We start from the raw sequence: 6849 nt of genomic DNA on the forward strand, positions 1-6849 counted from the left end.
TAAGAGGAATGTTCTGCACATAACAGATCCTAAAATGTTGAAATAAATAAACTGCATCTAGGTCAGCAGAGCAATAGGGAAAAATTCTCTATGATCAGAATTTGGTAAATTTTTTTATGAAGTCACAAAATAACTGGCTAATTGTGATTTCCTGTTGTACCTTATAAGGAAGTTCAAGTGCCGACAAGATTGTAGCATTTGGTGATTTCATAGGAAAATAAATATAGCTTTCACTGAAGTCCTTCAACAGAAAGACAAATTTGGCCTGAAACAAACCAAACAAAGAAAAGAAGAAAGACAATATAACTTTTCTGAGACAGATGCTCTCAACAAATGGTTTTTCTTCCTAAATGGGTAAAAGCTGGGTTATCTGTAGACAGACAGGTTGGAAAAATATCATATTTTCTGCCCCAAGGTGAGGTAAATTGGAGCCTAAGGGAGGTAGGATCCATCACAGGAGATAAAGCTGATATCTGAGAAGAACCTAATCCTTCGTTCTCTCCCAGCAACTAAAATTCCTAAAGACTCCCCAAGCCAAAAGTTTGGCTATTGTTCATCCCTAGGGCAATCTCCAAGCTCTTAAAATCACATATATTGACCCCGAGGGTGATGAAGACCCAGAAAAAGAGTTCTACCCAATGTCCATCCTTGAGGTAACCCTACACTACAAAGGATAAAGAAGATCCTCCCAGAGAGTAGAACTAAGGTCTACAAGTCCGGCCAGCTAAATCATTCACTCCTCCTGCTAAACAAGGATCACTCCATGTTCCTGTCCAGCAGGATATGAAATGTGCTATGGCCCAATGGCCACTCTGTGTTGTTTCTTATTGTTTTTTAAAATGGAAATTTGTATTGTAGCTTGTCATTCTCTCTCCACCATTGTATGTATGTTGGAGAGTGTAAATGATGGGTAATGTACCAATTATTGACTTGTTATTGGCCATAAGGAGTTATATCAGAATTTGATTTTTAAGGAAGAATTTCACTCAGAAATCCTGCACTTGAGATAACTGGAAAATGATTTGGTTGTCTCCCGTTAGACAGTGTTTCTCAACTTGGATTGCACAATTGAACCACCTGGGAAATTTAAAAAATTTCTATGGCCAGGCTGCATCCCAGGTTAATTAAATAAGAATCCCTGGGAGCTGAGCTCAGGCAGCAGATGATCCCAGCATGCAGCCTAGTGGTGAACTACAGCTTTTATTTAGAGGTTGGGATATGGGGAGCTTGATATAGGGAGGAGGATATGGATGGAAATTGATTAGCAAAAGATTGCAGTCATCTTTTTTCTTGTTCCTCAAATCATTTCACCTCTCTCCCTTTGGGTACACTCTTCATTGGCTCCATCCTAGCTTCTGTCAGTCATAGGAATACACATATCTTGCCACAGGTATTGATTCAGGAGAGGGTATTTGACCTAATATATTCCAATTAAAGTAAAACTTTGAATTTTTTTAGCAGTTGGAAAAGAAAATATGAAAAAAGATATATAATGCTGATTGTCACTAGACCCAATATTGAGAGGAGACCAGACCCTGGAGGACAGCAGAAAAAGAGTGCTAAACCCATGAATATACCATGTCTGAAACCTACACTATCTCTGAATGGAGCCAGCCGATTCCTTTTCTTGATTAGAACAGTTTGAAGTAGGTTTTCTGTTATATGTATCTGAAAGCATTCTAACTCATAGGGCCTGCAGTGGACATGGTCAAATCTCTGCTCAGATACCTAGATTCATTTTTCTATTTTTGTTCCTCATTCCTTATACCCATTTTGCTTCCAATGGCTCTACCCATGACACTCCTCAGGGACCTGCTTGTTTGCTCAAAGAGCCAGAAGTGCCTTGGATTTACATTCTCCCCAGGGCAGGCCTTAGCTAACCACCTTCTGGTACATGAGTATGAAGCCTTGCTTCCCTAGCAAGCAAGACAAATCCTGAGCCACATTTTACACCATAGAGCTCACCTGTGAGATCTGCACCTTGGGTTGGCGTCTTCCATTCTTTATTCAATGTCAGACTTGCTTCCCAGTTTTTCCTGAGAGCACTTTCTTAACAAATGCCTTGAGTTCAAATCCTCAAACTAAGACACATGCTAATCCCCACTGGGTGCTGAGTCCTATTTAAAGCACATGGGATGGGACTAACGAATGTAACTGACTAGCTCAGCAGCCAATCACCTTTCTGAAAACTTTGACTCGTGAAGTATCTCTGTATTAGCCTGTTCTCACGCTGCTAATAAAGACATACCCAAGACTGGGTAATTTATAAAGGAAAGAGGTTTAATTGACTCGCAGTTCCACAAGGTTGGGGAAGCCTCACAATCATGGCAGAAGGCAAAGGAAGAGCAAGATCACATCTTACATGGTGACAGGCAGAAAGAGCTTGTGTAAGGGAACTCCCCTTTATAAAACCATCAGCTCTCATAAGACTTATTCGCTATCATGAGAACAGCATGGGAAAGATGTGGCCCCATGATTCAATTACCTCCCACCAGGTCCCTCCCATGACACATGGAAATTACAGGAGCTACAATTCAAGATGAGATTTTGGTGGGGACAGAGCCAAACCATATCAGTCTCTTATCTTATATTTTCGGTGCAATACCAAAACGTAAGATGAATAGTAGAATCTAATTTTTTAGAGCTAAAGTCCAGAAAGATCATCTGGCAAACCAGTCATGTTACATGTAAAGAAACTGAAGTCTAGTGAAACTACATAACTTACTCCAATCTCCTTGGCTGCTTAATGGCAAGGCCAGGGTTTGAAATCAGTGCTTTTTGTGTGCCTTAGGCCACCTACCTAGTGCTGTGCCCAAGTGTGGATTCAAAACACCTTAGTTAAATCACACTTTCTCTATTTAGAGACAAGTTATTTGCCTTTGTTGTATACAGAAGCATGTACTAATAGCTGAATTGTTAATGCTAAATATTGTCTATATGAATGTAATAAATGTAAATTAATGTTCTGAAACATATGAACCACGGGATTAGCAAATTTCTGAACCAAAGAATAGCGTAAGACAGGAGAAAATGTGACTCAAGAAGATAAAGGGCATAAATTGTATTCTTCATTTATTCTGGACACATAGTAGGTAGTCACTGAACGTTTGTTGAACAAAATATACTGAGTTCCACAAGGGCATATGGAAGGCAGTTTTCTGGTGTCAACAGTAGAGAAGAGGTAGATGCACATGAATTAAACTGAAACAGAGAAAATGGGCCTTGTGTGAAAGAGATGAAAGAGCTGAGCACTTACCCTGGGGTGGGTGTGGGTGTGTGTGTGTATGTGTGTGTAATTTTATCGCCTTATGTTTTTCTATCACCCTAACAAGGCCTCTAACAAGGTCTCATGTAAATGTCTGAGCTAGGTCACAAGTTATTAAGGAAAGGACTGCCACCTGTTCTGAGCTAGCATTTTGATTATAGAGCCTCACGCCATGGAAGTCAGCAGAAAGATGTCAAGTGTGATTAAGGAGAGATGGTCAGGGCACTGGTGAATTGTGGAGATAACAATTGGGACCATGGTCCACAATACGCTTGGTCTTCACTACATGGAGATGATCTCTCCACTGTCATCTCGGAGGCCTTCAATTGTATTTTGTTAATACAGTTACTGATCTTTCATACACAAATCCAAAAGGATATTTTATTTAAAATAAATATGAACAATGACTAACAATGACTTAGATACTCCAGGAGTTTAGTATATAAATTTAGAATGTACTTTACAGCAATCTCAATGAGTTTGTCCATCTAGTTAATATCTGCATGGATATGGTTTCTGTCCTGTCTCCAGAAAAGATTATCTAAAGTGTATCTTTTAATGGAGGATAACCTGAGGGAAATTCTGTTCTAAAAAGAAAGAGAGGAAAAAAATATTTCCACACATCCTTGGAGTATTAAAGATTAAACAGATATGAACTGTAAATAAAATTCCAGCAATGTCAACGTTTAAAAACCCTTTTAATCTCTTAAAGCTGGGATACTAAGAAGATAAAATGCCCAGCTGACAAAATTAAATTCTCCTTATAGGCCAGCCCCTATATGAAAAGAAAAAAATGTCAAGAGGAATCAGGGGAGTTTGCCATTAAATTAAGCTTTGTTAAATCACTTATTATGTTCCAGGTATCCTTTTATCTGCTTTCAACCTTATCTCATTTAATCTTCAAAACTGCCTCTTAAATAGTATCTGATATGTGAAGAAAACAGTTGCCCAGTAAGGTAAAATAACTCCCATAAGAGAGCAACAATGGGTTTAAACCCACATTAGTCAAGTCCAAAGGAACAGGAAAAATGAATGAAGTAAGCTTAATGAATTAATAAAGATTTTTTAAACCTTTTTGTAAAGTTTATCAATATTTGGAAAAAATTAAATCTAACATTTGGATTTTGTTTTATCCTTAGAAGTGAATATGGTACCTTGAAAACTAAGTGATACATGAACATTCCAAGCTGAAAGTGTCGATGGTTTGCTATAGGATTAACCACCACGTGGTGTTAGGTGTTCCTAGGCCGATGGATACACCCAAGGATGAAAGATGGTTAGGAGCCTGGACCAAATCCTATTATTCATGGAATTTGTTCTGCAAATTGAAAAAAATATCCCCTTGAAAGTTGTTTAAAGTGAAATTCTATGTATGAACTCTGCTTTTCCGTCGACTCTCATGTGAAAGCAAATTATATTCAGTTAATTGATAAATGTTTGTTAACTTGTTTATTCAAGGTACAGTTTCCATGAGGTTTTCCAAAAATGAAGACTAAGGAAAAACAATGATGAAACCAATAACCTGAAGAAATGATCTGTCCCAGTTTAATGACAGAACTCATTTTGGTTTCATTTCCAACTCTTTCTTGTTCTTCTTTCTAATACTGCACACACTCAAACCTGAGCGCACCATATCCACTCTCACGCTCCACCTCAAACAACTTATATTTATCTAAGTAGGGCCTGTTGACTACTGTAAGACAGTATGAGAAATTCAAGATGCTAAGACTACTTGTTAACATTTAGTACTTAACCTGTGTCAGGAAATGACCTAAAGTTTTAAGATGTATCTACTCATTAAATTCTAATGAACAACCCTGGAAATGGGTAGTTCCATTATCTCTAATCTGTCTATGAAAAAACTAAGCCACTGTGGTGTTAAGATCACACTCTCAGGAGAACAGGGATATTCTTTATAAGACAAGAGGCAATGAAGATAGGTGGGGTAAATTTAGATACAGATAAATTTTTTAGATGAAATGTAGAGCAATTGAAAGAAATTATCTTTATCCTTTCTGCAAAATAGTAGGTTTATAACTAAAACTAAGACTAACGTTACTATCCTTAGGCACTCTGATGTCAAACATTTTGCATATAACTTTTACCTACTCCTTACTACAGCCCTTCCAGAAAGATATTAAGTTGCTTAGTAAAAGTCTACAAATTCAACATTGTTTTCCATCAAATCTTGGTTCTTACCCCTCTGGCATCTTACTATTCAATTCTCTAGTTGGTAGGAATGATCTTGGGAAATTAAGAAGAGCAGGGAAGGTTTGGAACAGTCACTGTAGGGAATGAAACTCACAGCCAGTTAGAAGTGAACGAAAATTGCCTCCAAAAGTCTAAACACCAGATCTTAGGATTTGAGGTCACAAAGTGGAACCTCTCTGGATGATGGAAGGATTCCCCATAGAAGGCAGTGCTAGAAGCATGAAGTTGAAACTGGGAGATAAACAGAATGTTTCAAGTCACACTTTTGACATTGGTATACACAAATACCTAGAGTAGGAGGCAAAAATCCTCTATGATACCTGCCATGAGAGAGGAACAGAGAGGGTCATACTTCCTTCACTCTAATTCTAAAATCTCATATGTTAATGCCTCAGATTTGGGATGTGTCTTTAAATGGGTGGCATCTTTTTCCACTGATGGCGAGGTAGTCATCATAATGTAGTTGTGACTGCATATTCTAGAATTTGGCCTTGACCCAATCATCCTCTCTGCATATGAGTTATGCTCACTGTGGATACCATGAGTTATAGTGCCATTTAAAATATCTTCTAAGAAAAGTACTCCATGGTTTCTCATTGAAAAAAGTTATTACATACATAAAGGAATGGAAATAGTGCTGCGAGGCATGTATGATTTGTTAATAGAGGAAATATTTATATCAATGAAGTAAATGTGATCACAAGTCCATATGTTTTTGTGAAGCAGCAACCCAAGTGCTTTGCATAACCTGTGCCAACAAGTAGATGCAGCCAGTTATGACTGTTCCTGAGACAATTGGAAAGGATTGACTAGCACAGATCAAACAGTGCACCTAAAGGGAGGAGAAATTGCCAAATTCCTGGAAATAGGTGTATTCCAGTCATCTCTTGCTACACAACAAATCACTCGAAAACAATCCTAATAATTTTATCATCTCTCACATTCTCCATGGGTCAGGAACTAAGAAAGGGCTTGCCTGCAAAGTTCCGGCTTAATGTCTGTCATCCAGTTGCAGTCTGATGTGTCTGGAGATGGGACAGTGGGGAGCTGAAGCAGCTGGAAGCAGGTCAGGCATCTTTCTGTAGCCACAAAGCCTCTTCCTGTGATCTCTCTGCATGGGCAACTTTGGGCTTTGAAATAACTTGGCAGACCCAGATTAGCTGAACTGTTTACATGGAAGCCAAAGACTTCAAGAGCTAGAGCTGGTGACCCATGAGCAACGTGGAAGCCAAATCTTTTATGACCCAGCTTCCAGTGTCGCATAGTCACTTCTTCTGCATTCTGTTGGTTTCCAAGAGATTCAGAAGCCGTCCAGATTCTGGAGGAGGGGAATTAACTTCACCTCTTGATTGGAAAGTAGCAAGTTTCTAGAA

General features: G+C 38.6%; 1 long non-coding RNA gene across 1 annotated transcript in view; it reads right to left on the reverse strand.

Moving 5' to 3' along the window:
- LOC108523700 (uncharacterized) overlaps positions 1-5625 on the reverse strand; it is a 30125-nt gene extending 24500 nt beyond the window's left edge. The window contains exon 1 of the long non-coding RNA XR_001883869.1: positions 5571-5625. This is a non-coding gene — a long non-coding RNA (uncharacterized LOC108523700). The remainder of the gene's footprint in view (positions 1-5570) is intronic.
- Between the last annotated feature and the right edge of the window lie 1224 nt (positions 5626-6849).

The sequence above is a fragment of the Rhinopithecus bieti genome, unplaced genomic scaffold (genome assembly GCF_001698545.2).
Source record: "Rhinopithecus bieti isolate Rb0 unplaced genomic scaffold, ASM169854v2 scaffold_76214, whole genome shotgun sequence".
Classification (NCBI taxonomy): Eukaryota; Metazoa; Chordata; class Mammalia; order Primates; family Cercopithecidae; genus Rhinopithecus; species Rhinopithecus bieti.